Below are 25,749 nucleotides of genomic sequence, written 5' to 3' on the forward strand. Positions count from 1 at the left end.
CGTTTAATTACACCATGCACAACTGGAGTACTTGAGTTTGTGGACTGATTTGTAATTCCCATTATCCTTTGTGCATAATAAAATAGTCGACATTAATAATTTATACTATGAATAAATTGAATAAGGAGGTTACACTGGATGCACAGTGCAGGATTCTGATGAGTTTTGGCCCTATTTCCACATTAGACGCTGGGTAAAAGTTTGGCTGCTATCTGGGAGAAACTTGCTAAATTACAGGAAGTTATTTGAGAGGACCCATTGGCCTGGTGTTTACCAAACAACATTGTTATCTTGATATGATAAGAAAGGATAAGATCTATCTTTTGAGGTATTAATGTGAAGTTGGTGCTCTTATTGGTCACCCTATTCATTAGTCCAGTTAATAAACTGCAGTTACAGAAATGAGAGGATAATATTTATTCCACTGTTAAAGCCAAAGCATCATTGAAATCAAAATGTTTCATCCTCTGTGGAGCCTCCAGTAACTTTCATGACGAGTCCACAGTAAAAAATATGTTTATCATCTGGGGTGTGGTCAGAACATTTCACTGCAGGCTGCCCAAAAGCATTGTATATTATTTTATTATAGTACAAAATACTAAATGCATCTGCAATCTATTAATTATAATATGTGATTTGTATAGATTTTTATTCTTTCTTGGAATGACCGTAACAAAACAAAATTTCTCCTTTGATCATGTATTTCTGATTCTGTTTCTAAAAAGAAATCGATATGTCTTTTGAACCAACTAGTGTTGATGTAGATGTTAAGTAACAAACTTATGTGTGAGACTAACTGTATATCATGCATGCATCAGATCCACAGTGACATTACACAACAAGCAAACATGTGTTTTCTGTCTCTTAAAAAAAGTGATTTAGCAAGTTTACAATAGAGTTTGATTCATATGTGATCGTCTTGCAGTGTGAAATGTTTGATGTGGACGAAGTTTATTTCCCTTTCCAAACGGGATGCTATAAAGCAAAGCAATATAATACTAGTTGATATAAAATGTGCCTGATGGTTCTTAAAGGATTTTAGCTTTACTAGGGAGCTGTCTTCTCTCCCGGTGCATCCCTGCTTATCACCGCTTGTTTCCACCGCCTGTAGATCTGACAAACAGAATGACACGATTTGTAGAAATGTCTGTTGTGTCACACAAACAAAATGGAGACCCTCTCAGAAAAAATCTGTTCCCTGATACCACTAGAAATCACAAACTACTCTCTAATCAGTTTTAAATTGGCCGCTGGGGAGACTTTTGCCACGTCAGATCAAAAATATAACTTTACCCTAGAGGGTTATATCACTTGGTAAAATGTGTACATAATTTGAGCCACATCAAATTAGAACTTTAACCCTGAAAAAACAACAGTCAATTCAGTTTGATTTATACAGGACAGCTTTTCTCAAGGGGCTTCACTTAAAGAGCCAAGTGCAGCCTCTAAACTTAGAACCGTGATTGAGGGGGAAAACATAACAAATATGGAAGACACCATTATGTTGAAACACTTGCTGGAAAAGAACCCATTAGGCCTAGAAACACAAATTTAGGACAGACAAGACACTCAGGAATTTAACTAGACCTTTAATACACAGGAGATGACAGTAAATTACACTCGGGGCAGGACTCTAGTGAAGACAGGACCCTGGTGGGGGAATGACCCTGGTGAGGACAGGACCCTGTTGAGGACAGGCCCTGCATTGATTTTACCCCTCAAGTCCAGTGAAACCTCAGTGACAGTCGCACGTCCATTTCTAATGAAACCTAAAACCATGTGGACACACACTTCCTGGAAGTGTTCATAAATAAATAACCTCTGTTTTGGTGTCCCTGTGTTATCCTAAGTGAATGTCAGGAAGACGGTAATTCTCAGCGGACTGAGAGAATGGGGTCTGTCCGGCAGGGCTTCAGCTGAGAGCTGGTGGCAGCCTCCATCATCTGGCACCCGCCGCAGCCCGGTGTCACTTTTGTACTTCAGGATGGATGGCTCTGTGCGGTCTGGACACTGTTAACTCCGTCCCACCGGTGAGCTTCAAGGAGAAGCTATAAGAGGCACAATTTTCCACACGCCCACTGTGGCAAAGAAAAAACAACATGGAGGAAATATATACGGTGCTGGTGCAGTGTGATTCTTCTCTTCTATACATTTATTACATTTAAACTTTGTGTCAGATATTGAAACACGGACTGTGAAAACTCACTTACAAAGAGAAAAATCCTGTCCCGGGGATATTGGGTTTGCTCAGGCCACAGCTGAGATCGAGCCGCCTATCGAGACGGATGAGGAACGCTACCTCGCCTCCTGCAAAGGTGCTGATATGATTCAGTCTCAGATCCCCACTGTTCCATCTCCTCTTGATTTCCATGCATCATTTAAAATGACTGAATGTGGTGACCGTGAGGTTGGCATAATTTTTAGTTTAGCGCTCACTTCAGATGTGACACTGAGTAATTGGCATGCCGTGCCTTACATATAAATTGCGGCAGGAAGGATTTGCCATCAGGAGGGACAAATGGAGAGGCAGGGATTGTTCTTGCATTGCTGATTAAACCCCTTTTTTTCCTGCTTGTTTCCCTGCCACGTGAGAATCTGCAGGTGTATCTTCATTCTATTACTTTTTTTTATGATGAAGTGTGATGTGTTTTAAAACCAGATAATGAGATTGGTCATGGAATCAGCTCAGCAGATTCATGTTTGTATGAACACAACAGGAAGGTGATTTGTTTGTGTGCTCCAGCATGGTTGTTGTATGCGTGACCTTAATGGAAGCAGAGCTGCAAAGTGTTGTTATTTTTAAAATACACACACATCCTAAATAAACATGTTTGAATTGGCTCATTGTGTTTTGTGTATCTATAGGTGAAGGATTTACAAATCATTAGTGGGCATTGTCAGACAGGATATTGCTTCCTCACATGTCTGTATATAGAATTGGGAAAATATTGTAGGATATGTCTTAAAATTGACGTGTAAAGAAAACAGATAAAAGTACATTTGGGAAATTGTCGACAATTAAATATTGCATCAGTTTTTAAAGTTGTTACAGGACGTAGCAGTCAGCATAAAGTGACCTCGATTATTTAGAAAATGTTTGTATTACCAGTTCGGTGAAACTGTATTTTACTGGAAACTCTTTTTGATGCATCCATATTGTTTCTAGATGAGGAGAACATGTATGCAACGTCAATGTTGGAAAAATATGTAGTTATAGGACATGTCATTTTTCAGCCGGGCTACAATAATATGTTAAACTGGGACAAAATGTGTGTGTGTGTGTGTGTGTGTGTGTGTGTGTGTGAGTGTGTGTAGGTGCATGTTAAACTCATGGCTCATCTCCAGGTTAGTGCAGCTAAATGGTGCAGTTGAGAAATTACCTTAAAACGTATTTCTTTCTTTTTCTTTTAATCAAACTAATAATTTGGTCTGAACCATGAATAAATTCCATCACATTAGTCAAAATAGAACTGATTGAACAAAAAATTTCACATAATGGGTTTCTGGCTAATTGGCTTCACAGCATTGTATCGAACTCCACAGCGAATATATTCTTGACCAACTGTTTAATTAAGTTATAAAAGTAACTTTGCAAAGCACCAGAACACGAATCCCATGTCCCGCTGCTGTTGACACGCTTCTTCTGATATTTCTCTATTGATTGTGCAATGTTGTTCCATTCAGAACATGAAACGCTCAAAAGCTGCTCCACATGTTTACTTTGACAGCCTTGATTTAATTGTAGCCATGTCTCACATACAAATGTGTGTGTTGGCTATAGCTGCAATGTTAAAGGATAAAACATCCACATATCTAGAGGGAGAGTGAATAAATGACCACAACTGTGTCGTGTCCGACGGTGGCTTGTAGTACTGCCAGTAGCACTGGGAACAAATACACTTCATTTAGTAAAGGCTCAATAACAAAGACAAAAAAAAGAACAAACTTGTGTTGTTGTTTGTCACTTCGAGAATCTCACCATTCGAACTGAAGAAACACTGCAGGATGGATTAGTCTGCCAAGGCTCCGCATGGAAGCCTGCACGGGGAGAGGCTCTCCAGCAGCCAGGTTGACACAAAGCTGCTTATCCACAGGGTCACAGCAATGTAATGGTGTGTGCAGCCAATTTGCTCCTCGCTATTCAACAGGTGCGAGTATCGTCCACGGGAGGAAATCACTTTGATTTGCTGAGCCTTGCTAATTGACTTCTCCAGTGGCTCTCAACACTGAACTGTGTCAGATCTTAAAAAGACACCGAGATGCCCTCAGCAAAGGTGGCTTGTGTCAATATAATTAACTGAGCGCGGGAGAGGAAGTGCAGCGCCGCCTCCGAGTGCCGGTGCGCAGCCAAGTCGCGCTGTAGTAAAGTTGGTAACTGCTTTATAATGTTCTACTCGGAATTAATTACATCTCTGCTTTCCTGGCAGAATGGTTTAGTGTCATTGGAAGGCCAATGCGTTCTGCCCCTAGGCAACTATATGCAGGAGAAGGATCGTGGTATAATATTTAATTATTTTACAGTAATTAGATAAAATCCTGCAATATTTTATGAAGAGCAAAGTAAAGGGGTTCCGTGCAGTATTTACAGTGAAGGTGAAGATTGCTTATTAAATGTGGGTGAGATTTAGGTGAAAGGAATCTTTTGCCAGAAACAGAGTTGTAATGACAACTGAACCACACGTTCTCTTTCGTGTTTGGAAGGGGAGGGTGAGGTGAGGGGGTGTTCAGCTGCAACATGACACTTCACCACTAGATGTCACTATATTCTACACACTGGTCCTTTAATAATTAGTAAGCTTAAAAGAGCTCTGATTTAGCGTTGATCTCGATTGATAATAACAAACTCATGATGGACAATTCATGCAGAAATGTTCGGGTTCTCTTCCACCTTTTCAGAATCGGATGCTCTACATTTGCTGCAAATCAATCCGAGCACCGACAGTTTGTCCGGGTGTGTTCGTGCAAGTAAAATTGATTCCGTCCTCAAGCAGCGATAAGGAGCTTTCCAATGTCACAGCTCCAGATTATTGATCAGATCTTTTTGAATTTGTCTTTAAAGATGTTTCCAGATGGTATGGCATTAATTGATAGGACAGAATCTGAGCACGAAAGTGGAGAGGGAGCAGGGAAGAACCTGCAGGGAACTGAACCCGGCCTCATACACACACCAGGTTATTCTCATTTCGAATCTGTTAGCACTCAGAGCCAAAGCTATAATGAAAAGTGACATCAACCTAGATTTTGCACTTCTCCGTCTGGTACCAAGAGATACTTCATATAATATTTCACATATCCACTTCTACCGCTGAACCGTGTGTAGTAGGAATCCCACAAATTAGTTTGACAATAATTTAGTCTACTACAAATGGATCTGATAGAAAGGTCATTCGTCTTTACTGATTATTACGGAGGACAGTAAAGCATTGTGCCATGTCTTAACAGTTGTATCATGTGCTGTTGCGATTAGTGAGTATTAATAATTGATGTTTGATGTTTTATCTGATGAAACTAAATGTTACAGTATGTTCCGTTTTAAAAATCAACACCAGAGAAAGTGCTTGGGGACGTGCCATCGTCTCAGGAGAGTAAAACACTTTGAGTTCAGGAAATGTCTCATTTAACAATTACATTTCCCATTAGTTCTGCAAAATGTTCAATTTTCCAAAGCATCTTCAGTATGATCAAATGACCATGTGATATCTATATATCTATATCTTTATATAGCTATCTAGCTATCTAGCTATCTATCTATCTATCTATCTATCTATATCTCTATGATCACTCGACATGAATCTGTTGTTGCTGAATTTATTGATTGAAAGCAGGAATTCTCCACAACATGAAACCAATGGGTGTTTGCCATATTACAGTGGTTGTGCAATAATAATATTTTGTGCAATTCTATGACGTCAGACAGGTCTGTATAAAGTTATTCCTCAAACACTAACATTCAGTATTCTCCAGTCACTGGGTGGAGGACACTGGCAGAGCTCTGCTGTCTCGGTAGTTGGAAGTTTTGTAACATCCTCAATATTTCATGGGTTCTCGCGGAAATTTGCTTTAAGTTTTATTTTTGAGCAGTAATACTTGTACGCACACATGTCTTTTAAACACACTTTTACAATATTTATATTTAGCTAATTTATTTATAGGTTAATGCATCTGTTGACTTCTGTCTTGAGGAAGTAACAATAAATAGACACCAGTCAGTTTTTAGTGAATAAACAACCAGTTTTTAATACTAGAGATTTTGACTTTCAGCCGTAATAGGTTACCCATCCAAGGTAGAATTACTGCAAACTACAAGATTGTGAGACAATGTTTAATGCTCCTGTCGAGGCCACAAGTCCAAATCATATCATCTGTGTTTTAAGAAAAAATTGTTTTATCCGTGAAAGTACTACACTACCCACAATCCTCAGGTGTGTTAGTGACATATCTAATTTGTAGTGCTAGCTGTTACCATGGAAATCTTTACCATAACTGCGAAAATCCTTTTGGCTACAATCAGATTGTCAGCGCTACATTGCCACAGAACAACCATAATTACCCTTTTTTACGCTGTACACATACAAAGCACAAACTACGTTACATTGCAACACTATATTAACAACAATGTTAAATTAAAGAAGAGCTGGAAGTCAATGAAAAGAGATCATTCACTATGGTTCATGGAATGAAAATCAAATATTTTATGGTCATGATTCAGCTCGTAGCTTGTCGGCTTAGTTCCAGGCTTCAACTCTTTTTCTTTTTAAGACTTTCCTGATACTTTCTTGGAGGATATGAATGGTAAAAGTTGTTCTGACACCAAAGCCGTTCTAGAAGCAGGTGGTCACTGTTAACGCTCTACAGGCTTTACAAACTTCTCTCAATCCTGTCTTTTGTACCTCTCAGTACCTGAGCTCTGTCACACACTGCATGTATTCTGTTTCTTTTTTGCTGTTTTGGAATTTAGCATAACTGCAATGAGAGGGGCTTTATTCAAACATCGACAAGGGAAGCGGCTGACTCATCGCACAACGAACAAGACAAGACACATACGAGCAACAAGCAGTGACTCGGTACGAGCTGTGCTTCTTGTCGGGAGACTGGGTAGAGGTCAGGAGGCGAGGTCCAGCTGAAAGAGACGTGGAGAGAGAATCTGTCGACTGTTCTGACCGAGTAGGAGAAGAAGAAACAGAGCGGAGTGAAGGGTTGAATAATAATGACCTGGAGAAAGGAGCCGGCTGTGATCGGTTCCTGGAGGTCACTGTGCACTGTTACGGCTCCTGTTTGGATACACAGCCAACAAGAGAAAAACAAGAACGAGCTCGCTATGTAATGCAGTTCAATGAAAACAGACAAATTGAATCAGCACCTGTTTAACGCAGTTTGTATTATATTATACAGTGAGTTCTGTTTACACAGACGACAGCATCAACTGAAACACTCAGTGAATGCTGATTGTTTTATTTCAGTTTTAAGAACAAATCAAATTCACAAAATCAGTTGTAGAAAGTGGAGATATGTCATTGTCATTCTGTTTCTGAATATTTTACTTTTCCATCCATCTCATTCAGTTTTCTCTGTCTGCTTATCCTATTCTGCAGACTAGAAACTATCTCATTATATGTTGGGTCAGACGTGAGATCCACCCTCTATGAATATTAAATATAGATCTAACACTTCTCTGAGATTCATGCGTCTACCGAACAGCGTTTATTTCTGCACCCACTTGTGCAGTGTCTCATTACATCTGAAGCAAAGTGTGGCCTTCCACAGGACGCAGAGTAGTGTCCATTTCTCTCTACAAAAGTGATGTGTGAGAAAGTGCTCTATTTTTCTCATCCCTAAAACTCTTCAAGCCTCATTAACTACAAAAACAAGCCAACTAGCTACTGTGAATGGTTTGTAGCATTTGCTTGAGCCAAGAACAGGCTCTGCACCTCGCGGAGGGAGACCGAGTCCCTGCTGGAGCAGCCAATCACTGAGGCAGACCATAATGGGAAAAGTTTCTTGTTTTATTCGGTGCTGAGTGGTTAGTTTTATAGATCACTACAGTGCAGGCACTGAAACTGCGGGGTGGGTTTGTGTGTGTGTGTGTGTGTGTGTGTGTGTGTGTGTGTGTGTGTGTGTGTGTGTGTGTGTGTGTGTGTGTGTGTGTGTGTGTGTTGGTGTTCGTTTATATCAGCCATTTTAATAACAATTCAGAGTAGTTTAGGTCATTTTAATCTTGATTCTACCAAAACAGGAGTCCACAGCCTGCTAGCTGCTCTGAGGCTGTACAATGTTTAGCATGTAAAAGCACATTTACTATATATATATATAGGTAAACTTGACTTGGTACATATACCAAGCTTGCTAACATTTGGCCAAATATAAAGTGCAGCTATAAGACATGGGGATGTCGGTGGTTTTGTAAATATTTGACAAATTTAAATGTTTACAAGATAATTGACCTTAAAGCATCACTATTTAACTTCTAATGAAAAGCAGCGCCCTCTGCAGGCACATGACGATAAATTAGTTTTTGGGCTCCGTGTCCGAGCAATGATACAGTTTTCATGAGTATAAGTATATGAACAAGTTGACTGAAACTCTTACAGTGAAATACTTCTCACAGGAAATCGCAGCCACTCACCAAAATAACTGAAACAGACCAAGAACAGGCATAGTTGGAATGTCCGTCCTCCAAGTCAGTGTTCCTTCAAAATAAATTTGAAGCTGCTCAAAGTTTCTTTAATTAAAAGTTAAGCGAACACCAATGTTATTACAAGTCATCCTGAGGGGGACTGGAACGTTTGGACCGAATTCCATTTTAATCCATTTCCAATAGCTGTTGCAACATTGTGCTTGAAAACCAAATTGAGACACTACACGAAAAGTCAGAGAAGCATCAACATTTTTAGATTTGGATTCTGATTAGTTTCATTTGCCATTTGCACAGACGAAGGGAAAAAACAGCTTCTCTTACATTGTGCACGTAGCAGTTGTCACCTATCTTTTATCTCGATTTCAGCGCTTCTGCCTTGTGTGTTGACAACCACTCAACTTCCTGATATTGATAAACAAGCGGTGCTCTCAGGCAGTCTCACGCACATCATGCCAATAAACCCTTTCTGAGCAGATGTCAGGAACATTTGTCCTCTAGGCAGCTGTAAAAACATTTCCCTTTAGCCCAAAGCAAGAATTAACTCAGACTCGAATGTTCTGAACAGACAACGATGAGCCTTAGAGAGCAGAGTAACAACTCTTGGTCCGAGCCAAACGAACAGAGATCCTCTGCCAGAATACTTATCCCTCTCTTTCCTCCCTGGAGTTACCAGGCTCACACCATGTACACAGCCTGTTTACCCTCGTCTAACCAGTGAATACCAAGATCCTTTGCTTACTTCCATTGTGTGTCATGCCAACATGCAGACAATTTAAAAAAGACTGCACTCCCATGCATTTCATCTGCAGCACAAGTGAATTCACATTCTACTTTTCTCTGCTTCGAGCTGTATTGATGTATTTGTGATTCCTGGTGCATTTACCCTGGGGCTTCTGCAGAGAGACGGGTGAAGAGTCTCAGAAAAAGTGTTCGGTGTTGAACGGAATGAGAAAGTGGTCTGCATGGATGAGATGTAATACACGAGAAAAAATGAAGCTCGCCAAAGGTTAAACAGGCCAAAGAAATGTCATCAAAATGCCACTTAAACATGATTTGGCCTTTTGGATTCTTTCATCGCATCAAACTTTGTGCCGGCGCTGTTGCTTCAGCGTGTGTGTGTGAACGCAGCACGATCTCGTGAAAAGGTCGATCAAGATCTGCTTTGAAGGAAAACCTGGACTTTTAAGATAAATTACAGAAGAATACGGAATACTGGATGGAAGAAAACCCACATAAAACTACACAACTCCTTTCATTCCTGAACGCTCCAAGAGGTTATGTGCAATGTCTTATTGTCAATCTTTTAATAATTAGCCAGTACACTGCGTCAGAGGGAAGCAGGGCCCTGGCAGCTAGGCAACAGGCCGAGCGACGCAGAAATGACTGCTCAATTAAATGTTCATACTTGGGATGAAGCTGCCCACTGTCGCTCGGCAAATGGGCATCTGCTTCGTTTCACGACCTGCTGCCGGCAGTGATGTGCAAAACAAAATGATGTTGGCCTGAGGGAGGACGGGGGAGAGGGGGAGGAGGTCAGGGTGGCGGAAAATGAAAGCCATTTAAACGATGCTATTTCTGTATTTAATGGGTGTGTGACAAAAAATTTTTTTTTATGATAATTGCTGCCTTATTAATACACTAACCCGGCTTAAGATCATGATTCTTCCTACGACCCGATGATAAATAATGTTGTATTTACTTCTTTACGGCAAACAGCACTGTGCTTTACTGCCTCATCTTTGGTTTATGTTCAGTTCTTGTGACTTTTATGATAATTTTCACTTATAAATAAAAGAGATAAATAAAACAGCTGAATGCACGTGTGGATTAGTGTTTGAAAATGTTACAGATATTAATCTTTATGCTTAAAAAAGTCACAATACAGAGAAATAATCAGCCTTGTTTGTAGTTTTAGATATCCTGACTCTAGTTTTACATATATCTCTAAAGACAGGCTGTGGAGAAAATGCTTTTTTGGGCCACAGAGGATTTTCTTTTTTCCCAATACCTTGGATTGCCACTGGAATGCGTCTACGTTATGTGGACATGGACTGAGTATAAAGATGGACGACATGACGGTTCCCCAAAAGTGAAGCCAAAGCATCATAATCACCACCTTGTGGGTGACTGTAATGTATAACAGCTCCCATCTCCACCGTGCTAGTGGATGGGACGTGGACCAAACTAAAACAAGTCAAAGTAAACATCAAATAGTTTTTGTCCAAGATTTCTATCACTTTTGTTAGTTCTTACAACACTGATGCTTGTTCAAGTGAAAAATGTTCCAGTAAGTTTGGTATTCGCTGATGTAAAAACAGGGTGAAACATCATTATTCTGAGCAGAGACTGGCTGCCTATTGGTCGAGCACGTATATCAACGGTACGTCACTACCACAGCTCCATTTTCCGATTTCTATTGTGTAGACGCCGGCTCCAAATGCGCAAGATAGCAGGGTTCATATTCGGGTTATTCCGGCTCTGTCCATCTTTATACACAGTCTATGTATGTGACCACAACAGCCTCTAGAAATAACATTGATCATCCTCTTTGTTGCCCTTGAGGCGAGAAACCTAGGCTGAAAATCTTGGCCAACCACTTCCTGGTGCCCATAAAGCTTATTCATGCGACAGCTTGGTAATAACTGAAGTTAAGTCAAATGAGCCTTTCAACATGGTCTCATATCTGTCACCTGGATATGGCAGCGGGACAGAAAAATCTGTCAAGTGCAATTTCAGTGAGTAAATCAAACAGACATGTGGAGGGGGGGGGGGGGGGGCAAACATGGCATTTCAAAAACTGGGGTCACGTTATTCCTCCCGTTCACAGAAGAAATGATGTCTGCTTCAAGACAAACGATGGCCACAGTCACTACAACTGTTCTATAAGCTCCTGCCCCATCAACTATGTTGCTGCTGTAGCTGTTATTAACTGCAGCTCCGCTAATGTCCCCCCCGTTCAACACAGTCCAATGCTAATTAGTTTGTGCCTGGCAGTCGTCGCTCGCCTGCAGCCACCTCGGCTCCGCCTCACCTTCACATCCCCTCAGACGCAAGACACTGCAGTCGGGGGGGAAAGTGGAGGATTTCACCCTCTATCCCTGAGCCTCGGGCTGATGGGCCCTGTTCACAACAAATAAGAGGATCACGCTGCAATGGGAGCGGGTGAGGTGCAGTCACTCAACGCATTAGAGGGGAATAAGGACATTGTCTGTGAGATGGTTTTCTCTCAAGTCGGGTACGATTCCTTGAAACAGTTCAATTTGGTTGGACGATTTAGAGCGCTGTTAAAAATAGCAGCCTATTCTCTCCACCTGTTTCTCTGTCTGAAGTGTCCTGATGTGCTCGATTGTTTGGTGGTGATTATGCGAGCGTGCATTCTTTATTGTGTTAATAGGAGCTGGTGCAGTTATGTTGCAATTCCGAGGGGAAGCGTATCAGCCGATAAACATCCCCTTCTAATTTCAGACCTGCAACTTTCTCCAGACTGTTTGAACGCCGGCAGACTCCGAGGTTGGCAAACGCTCTGGGATTTTATAATTTCTTTTTTTTTTTTATTTAATTGCTCCGACAGTTTCCTCTGATAGCACTCTGAATTGTCACATCCTTCATAATCTTATCTTGATCTTAAAAGTGTAATGCAATTTGCCCTTGCTCATTAATTTCACAAATTACTAATGTTCATTGTGATGGAAACTGCTGCTTGTTTTGCAAAGATATTAGAAAAAAATACATCTGTATGACCGAGATGATTTCACCCCCAATTTTTACTTGAACAGAATTATCTTCTTGTAGAGAAGAGACAAAAAAACAGAATCTGTTAAATCCTCCTGTGCACAAACACACTGGGCTCAGAGCAACGTGGAGGGACCCGCCCCGTTCGGCTGACTTTATTAGCCTGAAAAATGAAGGACAGTGGGAGAGATGACAGAGCTTCAGCTTTCATTAACTCTAAATCACTTCCCACACACAGTGCAACAGTGCACAAAGGTAATTAATTTCCTCAAGGACAATTATTTTAGTGCTTTGAGACAGTGACAGGAACTCCTCAAAGCTTAATCTTGGTTGATACTGTAGGTGGTTGCGAAGGGAAATTATCCCCAAAGGTCGGATTCAGAGTCTCTACTGCACCGTCTCAGGCAACAAGGTTAAGTTAGCTTGTACTTTATATCTATTTAACGCACTCTATTCACAGTATCAAATAACCCATGGAAAGCAGGTTACATTTACTGCAGCATTAAGAGCTGTTTTAATGCTGGAGCTGATGAGTATAGCTACAATATAATGACATACTTAGTTAATGAACCCACTGCACGGGGACAGTAGACCTACTTTTGCAACGACTGTGCTGAATAGTTTATTAGTATTTGTATCTTTCATTATTGGCCATTGTTGAATAACACAAGCCAAACATCCTCTGTCATGTAACAGCTCTTTCATAATTGAATATGGCAATTATCATGAATTTGGGTATTTTTTATAATAATGTATTCTTTATTGCACATTAGCCTTGTTATCACAGCCAGGTTGTATCACTGCCACTGTGGCACGATCATGTGATGAATTCACTTTATATACAGTAAATATATATATTTATATGTTTAAAGTGTGAAAATTGAAACTTAGCACATCATATAGGTTTAAAATAAAACCCATCTTTGTCACGTTTTCCTCTTTTATTACACTTTAATTTAATAAATTCTATTTTAGTAATTTCCAAAACAACCAGCTGGGCCTTTTTGTTGATAAATCGAATGCACAGAACGTGGATCATGATGAATGACACACTCACACAAGGCGGAGAGATTGCCCTTGTTGTTGTTGTTGTTGTTTTTGAGAACAAAGGCTCACAGTGGGTCGGTTGAGATTAGGAAGGAATACGTTATCAGTGGGCGTGTTGGGGTCGAGCATCGCTCCATCACATCACATCCTTTCTTTCCTGTTACAAAGCAGAGGTCTCCCCCACAGGGTGCCGTCAGTTTAGCAACGCAGAGAAGAGTTAAGATTCTCCCGAGAGAAAACAGATGTCCTCGTGAGTTGCAAGATGCAAATACATGGCAGCTCAAATTCGCCTCCAAGGACAAAACAATGGCCCTATTTCACTTTTTCTGAAGTTACTGAAATCCCTGCCTTCGTGCTTTCCATCTGTGCACCAGCATCCTTGAAATGGCTGGAATGAAATAACTCAGTATCGAAGGTTGGTTTCTTCTTCCCATCAATCCAACCTTCCCTGCCTTTGCTGCCCAAACTTAATCAAACTATAACAACCTTATCAATATAGACTTTTATTAATGTTAATATTTTACTGTTTATTATACTGTACAACTTTAAGGAACCTGAATTTAAATCGGAAAATAAAACATTTCAATATAATTTCCCGAGTGTAGGGGAGGAGAGAAACGTGTGACACTGTTTCTTGGCCTGCATGTTCTGGAGTGAACAGACCCCCCCCCCCCTCCCCAGCTCCTGTGGTTTACTGGGAAAGCCCCATGTAGCCTGCACTCGTCTGCTCCCACCCCTGTCACCTGCTGCCGGTGGGTGGCAGGGCTGATGAATGGGGCTAGAAGAGCTGAGGTTTGTTGTTTCGACACAGATCAGGGTAAAAAAAATATCTAAACTGACAAACTCTGCGAGCTACACAACATCATCACAACCTTCCAAACCATAATACTCACTTTCTGGCTTATAGTTTCACTTCTTGGTTTGTTCTCGGTGTCCTCTCTTTGATAAGCATGTCAGAAAAGGGCAACGTTGTGTTTCACGGATTGGATTCGACAATTTATTATCAGAGTTTTAGGAAAGAGAGGGAAACACGAACCGTCAATACAAAATGAGAGCATTAGAAGATTGCATTTTCACATACGGAGAACACAGCAGGGGGCGCCGCGGGTGAGACGTGTTCACAACAGCAGGAAAGTCAGGAGGGGTCGGTGCCTAAGTGGAGCCTGCAGGAGCTCGAATGGCAGTGCTTTTTGTTCGCAGCACATTATTGACGTCTTGGTCGGCGTCTTCTGTGTGAATGGCGTCTCGTCTTTCATCCTGAGATATTTGGATTCTTCCAGTTTTGCATCCATCACGTGTTAGAAGCAACAACAATCCCATTCACTCGCTGTGAAGTGTATCCTCACATGGCCTCACTCCGGAGATGTTCCAGATGCTTTACTCGGGGGGGCTGAATCCAGGAAAAGTCCAGAGCAACTGACTTGGACATTTGCTTTCTCACATACAGCCACTTTGGACAATTTCAGGAAATTGTCCAGACTTCAGTGCGTAGAAACCGCCATGAGCTAGTTGGCTATCTAATGGTCAACATGTCACATTACCTCACACACAATCAATAAGAGATATTGTATCGGCCACATTTGGTATCTCTGGATAACTGTGTACTGCACATGCAATGGTTGTGTTGAAACCATTGTCTCCATTCATTGGAGCGTATTGAATCATCAGTCAACAAAGACCACTTCCTCTCCTCTCCTCTCTCTCTCTTATTTCATTATACCAAAGTCATGGCCCTCGGCGTCGGCCCCTTTCCTGTGCTTTACCACTATGCTTTATTTAAAAGGCAACTCCCTCCTGGTTCACATCATCACTCAGCAAGTTTAAAACGACCATTGTCCTGTCGTATTCACACTGGAGGCATTCACAAATCACTGCTCTATTTAAATGATTTAGTTTTTCTTTTATCGCGCCGCCTGCTGCTTCTAACGCTGCAGCCGGCACCACACTGCAGGTGTTGGTACAAAAAAGTGACTCTCTATTGAAATCAGCTCCAACTGATTTGGCTCCATTTTTATTGAAGGTGATGTTTTGACAAAGGTGCAGGTCTGTTAACATAAAAAGAATACCATTGACAGCAGTACGTCATGAGGAATGCAAAATGTACTGAAGTGGCCCTGAAACATTTATATTCACGTGTTGGGCTGCTCTTGGGGATATATGAGTTTAATTTAATGGTTTAAAAGTATAATGAGCATAAGAATAATGAATCATCCTCCCTGATTTACCGGTTGTTTTGCTTTAAATTCATTCTGTAGAAACTTGAGTTGATAAAGAACTGCGGGATCTCCTTTGCTTTGGATTCTGCCCGTTTTTTCTTCTTTCTACCTGACGGCAGCAGTTAGCTCCTGCAATTAAATTCACATTTAGACAGAATAGCGGGTAATGAGGATGATCATTTTTTTCTTTGTTTATTTCACTGATGCATTTGTGCAAATTATTGGACACAAATTGTCTCCCAACCAACTTACAAATCAGCGGATGAAACCTGCATGGGTTCCCACTCATCCTGCAGCCAGATGGTACATTTGGACTCCACCGAACATCTTTTAATGCAACAGATGCCGAATTGTGGAATGTGTCTGTTTTGGCGCGCTGGCTTTGTGCCATCACGTCTAAGAGCCCATTATCCGAGGCGAGCATGTGAACCCCCTCCCTGCTGCTATCAGAGAGCATCGAGTACAGCCAAAGTTATTTCTTTGAGAACAGAGAACAGGCTCCTTCTCAATTCTGTGTGTCAGCTCTCTGCATGAAAGTCCTCCACACTCAACCCCTTCTCCCCACGATTCCAGCAGAGATTCACTTAGCTGTCAGAAAACAATGGCTCTTTGTATAAGGCAGTGGGTGCTGCAACTTTCATTTTAAAGATGTTTCAAATGGGCTGCCACTGTGTGATTGATGGGCAGCGAGAAACCTGCCTCCCATTCCTCTTTATGTTGCAACACTTGGCTTTAATTACCAGTCCCAGGTATCGATGCTGTCAGCTCCGGTTTGATATGCATCAGAGTGTGTGTGCAGAATGGATTTTTAACACCTGGTCGCCGGCTCGGTGCAGCATCATTGCAGAGAATGTCATCAGTGTAAAATGCATTGTCATCAAAGTGCACCGGGTGTTATTGCCTGGGGATTGAGGGCTTTGGTATTCATGTATTCACTCATCTATTTTCTCTCACTCATGGTTTAAAGTGAATTTGATTATGATTGATGAACAATGGGTGATGAACTGACCCACCGTTAAATCAATATCTGCTCTGTGTACGTTTCATGTAAACAATTAATTTCGAGGTCCCTGTTCACGGCTGGAATGAATTCATCGAAGCAGGAGCAGAGAGAAAAATTCAGGTCGACTTCAAATGTCGAAGCTCGGCGGCTTTTTATCCCTTCGCAGTTTTTAAATGCCAATAAAGAGACGTCTGAAATACAGTAAAAGTGGCGTCGAGAGATATAACTCAAGTGCACACATAGCTGTAAATCTATTCATGCTCTGCATCTCAATTCTCAATTGTGAATTTTTCTCACTCTTTTTGGGATGAAAGAAACATGAAGCACATTTGAGTTTTGGGATATTGCATTGATGTTGATTTGAAAGATCCCTTAGGAAAATCCGGAATTGTCATGCACCGCTGCCTGACATCAAGCAGAGTAACAGTGAGCTGCAGTCGAGCTATGTAGTCAACAGTGTGAGAAAAGATTTAGCAGGATAAGATAGATGAGGATGTACGGATATTATGAGATGATGATTATACTCTGATGTCACATTATTCACATATTGTTATGTTAATGTTTATTGAACAGACAAAATGCACAATACATATATATTGCCTGAGATCAATCTAATAATTGCATCATTCATCAGGACTCGTCTGTAGGAAGAGAATGTATAGCAAAAAGCATACATTCTCAATAAATTAAGTTCATAAACTGTTGATATAACGAATAAAAAGATAGGAGACTTTTTCTAAGGCTAAGACAGAATGCCTTAAAAATCAAGGTACCCACTCGAAGAGATGCTAAACAAGTATTGAGAACTGAAAAACTAGTATTTTTTTCAAAGTGGACTTTTTTTTTTAAGTGGAATTAAGTCGATACAAAGTTAAGTTGTTGGGAAAGCGGGAATTAAATGTGATCAGTCTGTGCCTGAACACTGTGTAACATCGCTGACACTAACCACCATCAGGGCTCTACTTGCCAAAACCCACGGGCCATTACTTCCCGGAAAGCAAATCCTGCTTAAATGAATGAGGACAAATCCGTAAATTCACTTTCATAAATTAAAGTATCAAATCTGAATAAACAAAATAAATCAAGTTATTTTTCGCTGGAATAAGGTTTAAAAACCATTTTTCCACCGGTTATGCTTCACTCACAAATGTGCAAGGTTTTGCATGCATCATCTTGATGTGGCTGTTTGTCTCTCTCCTATAACGTCTCTGGTTTTATTCATTTCGGGAACACAACCTGGGAGATCCAGTGTCCCTTCGGCTCTTTGTGCCTCTGCTCAAGATAGTTGGATTTTTTAAGTTCCCACTATTGCCTGGGGAATTATCTATGGCCTAATGGGACATCTCTCATCCAGTGTCATAAGGATATGTTAATTCAGGATAATTAAGGGCTTGTTATGGTGCTTCCCGTTATGGCATGATTGGGATTCATCAACATGGATGTGATTGAAAACAGATGTTTGTGAATGTTTAATGAATCGTGGACAAATATTTAGTCAGGGTCCTCATGTGAAGGAAATTAGAAGCAATGCAATGTGCAGTTAGGGATAAAATGTATGTGGTGGAGTAGGAACTAGTTATAACTTTGTATAACGTCTTGCAGCAATTCTGCTCTTTCAAAACTCATTTCAAATTATTAGGCCGTGCTCCCTTCAGCAACACTGATGCTGTTTTCATATGTGTTTTACAATTTCAACCTTTTTTTTTAATCCCTAAAAGAAAGCAGAGAATGTGACCCTGAAGAAATGTGTGATTTGAGTTTTGGGAGAAAAGTTACTGTCGTGTTTGTGTTCAGTTCCACAAACTTGTCCTGCTTGTGACCCTGAAGACATATTTTTCAATGCAAGTCATCATAGACCGGTTCACAAGATATTTGTTGAGGGAGTTAACATAGAGAGTCAATAAAACCCTCCGTCCAAGTAGAAAGACAATTGTCAGAACAAACTGTTTTAATGTATTTATGTTTTTTTTTGTTTTTTTAAACGTTTAGTTCTGATTATTGTTTTGGTTTGCTTCTAATTAGAAATGAATTATACACAAATAAGGGCAAACCACCAAAACATGTTTAAGGATTGTTTGCCAATTTTCACAGTCTGTTCAGGGTAACAAATAATATAATCACACACACACACACACACACACACACAAACATATTTTGTTGTAGCTTTTGTAATAATGACTAATAGAGAGATCTATAAAACAAAAATCTGTAATTTCATGTATCTGTTGTAGAATATAAAAACTCTGTGATTGACGATGAGCTGGAAGTTACTGGGGCTTGTTCTGCCTGCTCACCTATGTGCACAGTGCACAACGTTTTAAATATGTCACAGTGGAATTAAACATCTCAACTTTTTTACTTATTATGCAGAAGTTCAATTAGTGTGTTCCTGAACTAGCTGTTGGAAATGGTTTGTTAATCCACAGTATACAAATAAATCATCATTTTCAGTATATCTTTGTATTTCAAATTCCACTGCGACATTTCATCTCCAGCAAAGAAAGAGAAAAGGGAAAAGGAATGACTGATGGGTTCAACAGAGCGAAGGGAAATACAGATGAGGGCAGAAAAGCGTATTTCCATCTGAGCATCTAAGTCACACGGTAAAAAATTGCGGTGTTCCACTCATGCTACACATGCGTCTGCTGTTTGTTAAGTTGTCAACAATCTCAAACATCAAAGACATACATCAGGTGTCGGTGCCACTTCCTCACAATCAAAGGGAAAGTGCTTTTTATAGACGGTCAATTTCTCCACCAGCTACAGTGGCCTCAATAGTGGTGTAGTCGCCCCGGCTGTCACATGTGGTGTAATCTCCCTGACAGGTGCCTCTGCCTCTCCACTGCTCTCCCACCTACACAGAAACAAACCTGATTCAATCCTGTTTACGTTTTCTGGATCAGCGCCTTCAGTGTTTTAAAGATATGTAATTTAACCAACGTTCAAATATAGTAAAGCTGTTCCAAGTTTGCCTCGGATACAATTATACACCGAATATAGCAGCGGGTGAAATGTGACACCTTTTGTCTTCCAGCCTGGAATATGGCACACTCGCTGTCTGTAATAGGATCCGGATCACAAGGTCAGAAGGTGGTCTGGTGCCAGTCCAGCACAATTTACTGGTCAACCTTGAAGGTGACCAGTAAAAAGAGATTTAGAATGGTGTGAAAAAGAAATGTCTGACAGAGACAGTGGTGTAACCATTAAGGACTGATAGGGCCTCTCTGAATTGTGTTGTATGTGCACCTATGGGTATTACTCATTGACCCTATTTTAAAGGATAAAAAGGAAGAAAGACAGACAGAGTGAGATACAGTTTTAATAGTACAAATTCTAGAGTTATGTATTTTGCTGCCTTAGGTAATATTGCTGACTGACAGACCCCAATCTAAAGGGACAAATATGAATTTATGTGCACAATTTAGTTGTTGGGTTATTTCTGCAGACCAACTGACAAACATGGTCATTTTTCACTGCCAAGTTTCCCTGTAGCATTTCTCCTTCTTGGGGATATCACTCATGTGGACTGCACTTGAGAAAATCGCCACAAGAACCAGCAGCAGTTTCCACAGACACTCACCAGTGCTAGAGCCCGTTAGAGTGGTTCCCTTCATTCGTATCAAACACCTCAGATCAGAACCAGTGCTGCTGTCGACACGCGGCACCACATGGGGTCTAATGTCGATATTAAAGATGAAACTGATTTATAATGACAATTTCTATATGTATCAGTAGATTTATGGTTTCTCTTTGAGGGTGGAGTTGGTCTATGATGGACGTTTCTATATTTGTTGAGTTGAATTAGAGACACAGATGGCTTCCAGATAGCTACCCTACTCTTCTCTTCTTTTTTTCCTCCCTCACAAATCAAGCAAACATACAGAAGAAACTTAGATGACACAATATGAGACAATCCATACAATGGACTTTTATCAAGCTTTATCAAATGGACTAACCATGAAACCCCATGAATACAAAAAAGCAACAGAGCATGAACAGAATATTCCATTTCCCATCCCCATGAGTTACCAACATGTGTCTATGTCGTGTGGGTTGCGTGCAGGATATTAGCCGAGAGAAAAAGGTTCCAAGTCTTCTCAAATGTCCCCGGGTTTGTTTTTGAGAACAAATTAAATTCTCTATAAAGGCAAATTGTCTATCATTTAATTTAGCCATAGTTTTATAGTGGGTACTTATTTCTTCTTCCAATAAAGAAGGATGAGCTTCTTGGCAGTGAGGAGACCATCGGACGAGAAGATACTCCGAGGGTGATTAATACCAGATCAGGTTTTATCTCCACTTCTATATTTTAGAAGTTCTGCAAGTTGGGTCTCAGGGTGTAACTGGGTTATAGTGTGTAATAGTTTGGCTTCTGCTTCCGTTCTGAAACAATCTGTCTACTGTCATCTTTGAATAATGCAATCTATGTCAAATCTAAATTGTATTAGACACTGATGGATATTTCTATATACAAAGGAGGCTGTTGTGATCAAATAAACATTCAAATGAATGAAACTCGTTATGTATTGTTCCCACATGATGCTGAATCTGGTTCATAAATACCTGCTGTGTCTCGTAGGCTGTGTACAGTGCTACCCTCTGGTTATTCAACACTCGTGTGCCATTAATTGAAAATTGGTCTTAATGAATCATAATAAGCTTTAGAGATCCCATTGTTTCGTGATAGCAAAAGTAAAATGAATGGTTCACTGCAGTTTTTTCTTTCCGTGGATAGAGTGTTATTATCAGAGCAACAGAAAGGTCACCTTTATTAATCATAATTATTTACAGTAATTAGGCCAGATATCAAAGGAGCACTTTGTGCTGCTCTCAGAGAAAATTGATTCTTCACACTCAAAATTACTTCAAGGGTATGAACCATATTTTGTATGCACTGAAAATTACAAACTCCAACCTAAATTAGTGCCCTCACTAATGTGGTGGCTCACTTTACCACAGTTGTTATATTCATTATTAAGCGTTCTATTCATTGTCTATTCATCATTTTGGCTAAGAAAAATAAGCTTAAAGCTGTTGGTTAAAAGATAAGTAATATTTATAAAGCAGCTGTATGCCATCTGAAATGTTTTGTGGAGTGAACATGATATATTTATAGTGAACTGGTGATTTTGTGTCTTTATCCAGATGTACAGTATTCACAGAAATCATGTAAATTGTGGTATTTGACTCACAAGTGCAATCTTAACCTCATGTGTCCCTTCTGTTGTATTTTAATAAACTTTAATGTAGTTCAATAAGAAGACAAAACGTTCTACAGAATAAGTTCAGATTTGGCATTGAAGTGGACTTAACTTCTGTCGGCTTGATTTTTCCATTTTCTTGCTACATCTCACATAAAGTATTTTTCCAACTGACTTTGATTGATTGGTATAAAGTTCGTCACTCAAGGGAGCTGAATGTAGGATGATTCCTGAAAGTATTGTGTCAGTGAGAATACACCCATGTGTTGCCGTGTTTCCAAGAATTAAGACACTAAGGGCCAAACAGCTGAATGTTATCCGAGGTCAATGAATCTGAATGATGATTCCCTCGCTAAATATGTCTATTGGCCAGCGGAGAGCAATTCTGTCCTCATGAGTTGGCGAGCTCTAGCTGCTCTCTGAAACTCTGAAGTCCTCAGTGCCCTCAGTTTTCCAAGTACCCGGCCTTGAAAACACATAAAAGCACAGTTACGCAAGAGAAAGAAGATGGTCATAACAAAGTTTTCACTTGTGTCTTCTAGAACTCTTGGTTTCTGATTGTATAACTTTAAATTTTCAGTCAACGGGTTTGCTTGATTTGTATCTTAATTTCTCTTCATGTGAAAAATCCTGCATGGTTGTGAAGTGCTGCTGCTCCGTATCAGACAGGGTTTGCATCCACAAAGGCCTGAAAGGGAGAAGACCACTGAAGTCAGTCATTTAACCTCCTTTTGATTGGGAAATCAATAACCACAATCCAGCAGCCACTGCATACTGTATTATCATGTCAGTCAGGACTGGCTTACACCTGCCTGGAGGTAAAACACCACCAAAGCCATTCATGTCGGCCTGATGGAAAGGTTATTTAATCACATTACATCGTCCATGTTATTGTCTATCAGCAGCCTTTTATTTACCCTCTCTTCAAACATTAATAATGGCCGTGTACATTTAGCCTGTGCTGAACAGAATTTATCTTTTGAGTTCAGATTGTCCTTTTTTTCACAAGCCGGGTTTTTGTCTCTCTCTTTCATGAGCATTATTGCAATTGACAAGATCATCTTTAATGTCCTCTGCAGACATGGAGGCCTTTAAGTAAAGAGTAATTCTAAGGGACAAATTGCAGGTTATTATGTATCTTAGTAACAATGTTTTGTGTTTATTTCCAGCGCCCTCAAAAAAGGTCTGCAAGTTCATTCCTTTCAGTGAAAATAAAGATGGATTTCTGAGTCAGTTTGAACTGGTTTACCTCATTGGCTTCAGTGCTGCTGTGTGGACACAGTCTTCTTAGAATCCCTCAATGTCAAATGGCAGAAATTAAACATCTGACCAACAAAAACAAGAACATGAATCGTTTTCTCAAATGAAACTTGTCTAACCAAGTAGAGAAGAGAATTTATCTGCCTCAACCTTGATATTTGGAAATAATTAAGAAATTTAAATATCGGTAATTTTTCCACATAAAATGTTTACGCTTCCCTATTGCCAGATCTGTTACCAGTCTCAAAATAATACAGACACAATATTGAATGCATAATACACAGGGGCTTATGTGTCCATAATTGAACAAAAAAGCTAATAGTCTTTATAGTTGTTGTCAGGTCTTTAAGCTCCAAAGAAGCTTTCACCCTCCAAACACGTAGAAAAGATAACTGGTTGACAAAAAGATGAGGAATACAAAGCTGGTCATCTGAACCAGTGGGCTAGCAAACCTGAACATTTAGCATTTAGAACCAGAGGATATATATAAGAGTAGTAGTACGAGAGTATGGATATATTCTAAAAGAAAATAATTAAATGTAAAATGGATTTATGAGTAATTGGAAATAATAAAAATGCTTTATTTTTCAATCCTGTTTTAAGTGGCCTTTTGTACAGTATCTCAAAAGAATTTAAATTTCCCTTTCCTTCACCTCAGTCTCAACTCCAACTGAATCAAAATAAATAAAGTTGAATTGTCATGAAATACTGATCTTAAAATGATGCTTTCTGATAACACGATTTTCGAGTGTTTTTTCGTGTTTTGCATTTGTCAGACGTTTCTTCGATATTTGTTTTCCTTGATTGAATCCAGTGCAGCTCCGCTTCACTGTAAACATGTCAGCTACATCTGATGTGAATCATCCCGCCGTATGGTTCAGTCATATCACAGAGAGGAATTGTATTATTAGAACGAGATATGGCGGAGTACGGGTGTGACTGCTATAGCGAACGCAAAGAAATGTCAGGCAGCCAGAATATCCAAGCAGCAGAAAAGCCCCTGAATGCTTTATTAGAAACCCTGACACGTAAACTGTCTGCAGCGTGTTTGTTGACAAAGGAGGATGGAGGAATATTTGACATTTGTGCATGGAGAGTTGTGTTATGAGCTTCCCTGCAATTATGCCTGTGCACTCAGGAACAGGGGATCCTATTAGCAAGGCTTCAGCGAGACTCCCCAGCTAATGCTGCTTTTTCGCTCCTCTGATTTTTGTCTTTGTTAGCTGAGGTTATGCTCCAGAGATCAGGTGCTCACATGGAAGAGAGGCATACGCTGCGGATGATGGAGAAACAATCATTTCTGTTGATGTAAATTGATGAATTTTGATGCAATGCAAAAGAAGGCACATAATTAAATAACTAAAGTTAGAGTATTTTGACTTGTTTTGTTATTCGATCAAATAAGAAAATGTTATTGTTCTCCAGGAAGTGTGAATTCTGTAATGTATGGAGCGTCGAGTTCAAACGACTCTTCACTGCTGCGTCTTCGAGATGGATCCCTGAACCTTTGTATACTTTCTATACATCACAATGGCACAATCTCACACAGTGGTAAACACATAACAGCAACATCTGTTTCTTGTTGACGTGTCTAACAACAAGGTCACATTTGCTGCTACGACTGCAGATATCACTTCATTTTATCCAGGATGTTGATAAATAGGTTTTTACACGACAGGCACCGTTTTGTATGTTATGAAATGATATAAAACATCATTTATTTTATCTGTGAACATGCATTGAATGTAATACACAATGGAAAGAAATGAATAGCCAACTATACTCAGCTATAGTTTAATGGGTATAAAGGCATTGACATAGTTTTGTAGATGTTGAAACTTATAATATAACGTAGAGAGAATATTTTTTTTAAGGGTTTTATCTTCTTTTGAATAATCCCAAATTTTCATATCTGCAGAATCATTTAGTTTTTTATAAATGTATCTTTGAATAAGCTCCAAGGGGATCATACACAACATTTCTTATCCTTGTATGTTTGAATGGCAGTGTTGTGCAGTGTAAAGTGTGTGTACTGAACGAATGGCAAACACAGTTATATCGAGGGAGCAGATGTCCTGGTGTCACGTTTAAATTCTGTACCTCGCGATTTGGCCGCTCTTCAGATAATTCAATGCGAATGAAGCTTCTTTCAATAAACTGTAACGCAATATTCAATTATAGGCTCGCGGGCCAGATGCCCCGGCGGACAAACAAATGGTTTCAGTGAGAATCGAATGCATGTGGGAATAATGGTGGGGGGGGCGGGCGCTCGGGATGATAATGTATACTAGTGTCTAAAACTTATGATATTTTGTTACAGTATGCAATCAGAACCTTTACATTAATCATTCATGGTCCTTGTGGCCCATTATTTTCTGCTGCTCAATAATTAATGCTTTCGGACTGACTTTCTTTACATAATCAAGTACCTATTGTTGGCTGCTATAAGTTGCCTCTATAGACAGAACCATTAAGTGCCGTTAGAGTTAAGATACACCAGCGGTATATTGTTCCTTCCTTCTGGTGCTTCTGAAGCCCTTTGTCCAGTTCACGTTCTAGGAAAAGACATGAGATACAGTAAATATCTGAATAATGACCCAGGCTGTGTTTCCTTTCCATCCCTCCCTCCTCCCCCCCCAAACCATCCATCCTTCT

The 25,749-nt window shown here is 40.0% G+C and overlaps 1 protein-coding gene across 1 annotated transcript in view; it reads left to right on the top strand.

Moving 5' to 3' along the window:
• The window catches only part of gpc6a (glypican 6a), a 120,011-nt gene that overhangs the window by 39,051 nt on the left and 55,211 nt on the right, over positions 1–25,749 (top strand). The gene's annotated exons all lie outside the window — the stretch shown is intronic.

Source organism: Pleuronectes platessa, chromosome 1 (genome assembly GCF_947347685.1).
Source record: "Pleuronectes platessa chromosome 1, fPlePla1.1, whole genome shotgun sequence".
Taxonomy (NCBI): Eukaryota; Metazoa; Chordata; class Actinopteri; order Pleuronectiformes; family Pleuronectidae; genus Pleuronectes; species Pleuronectes platessa.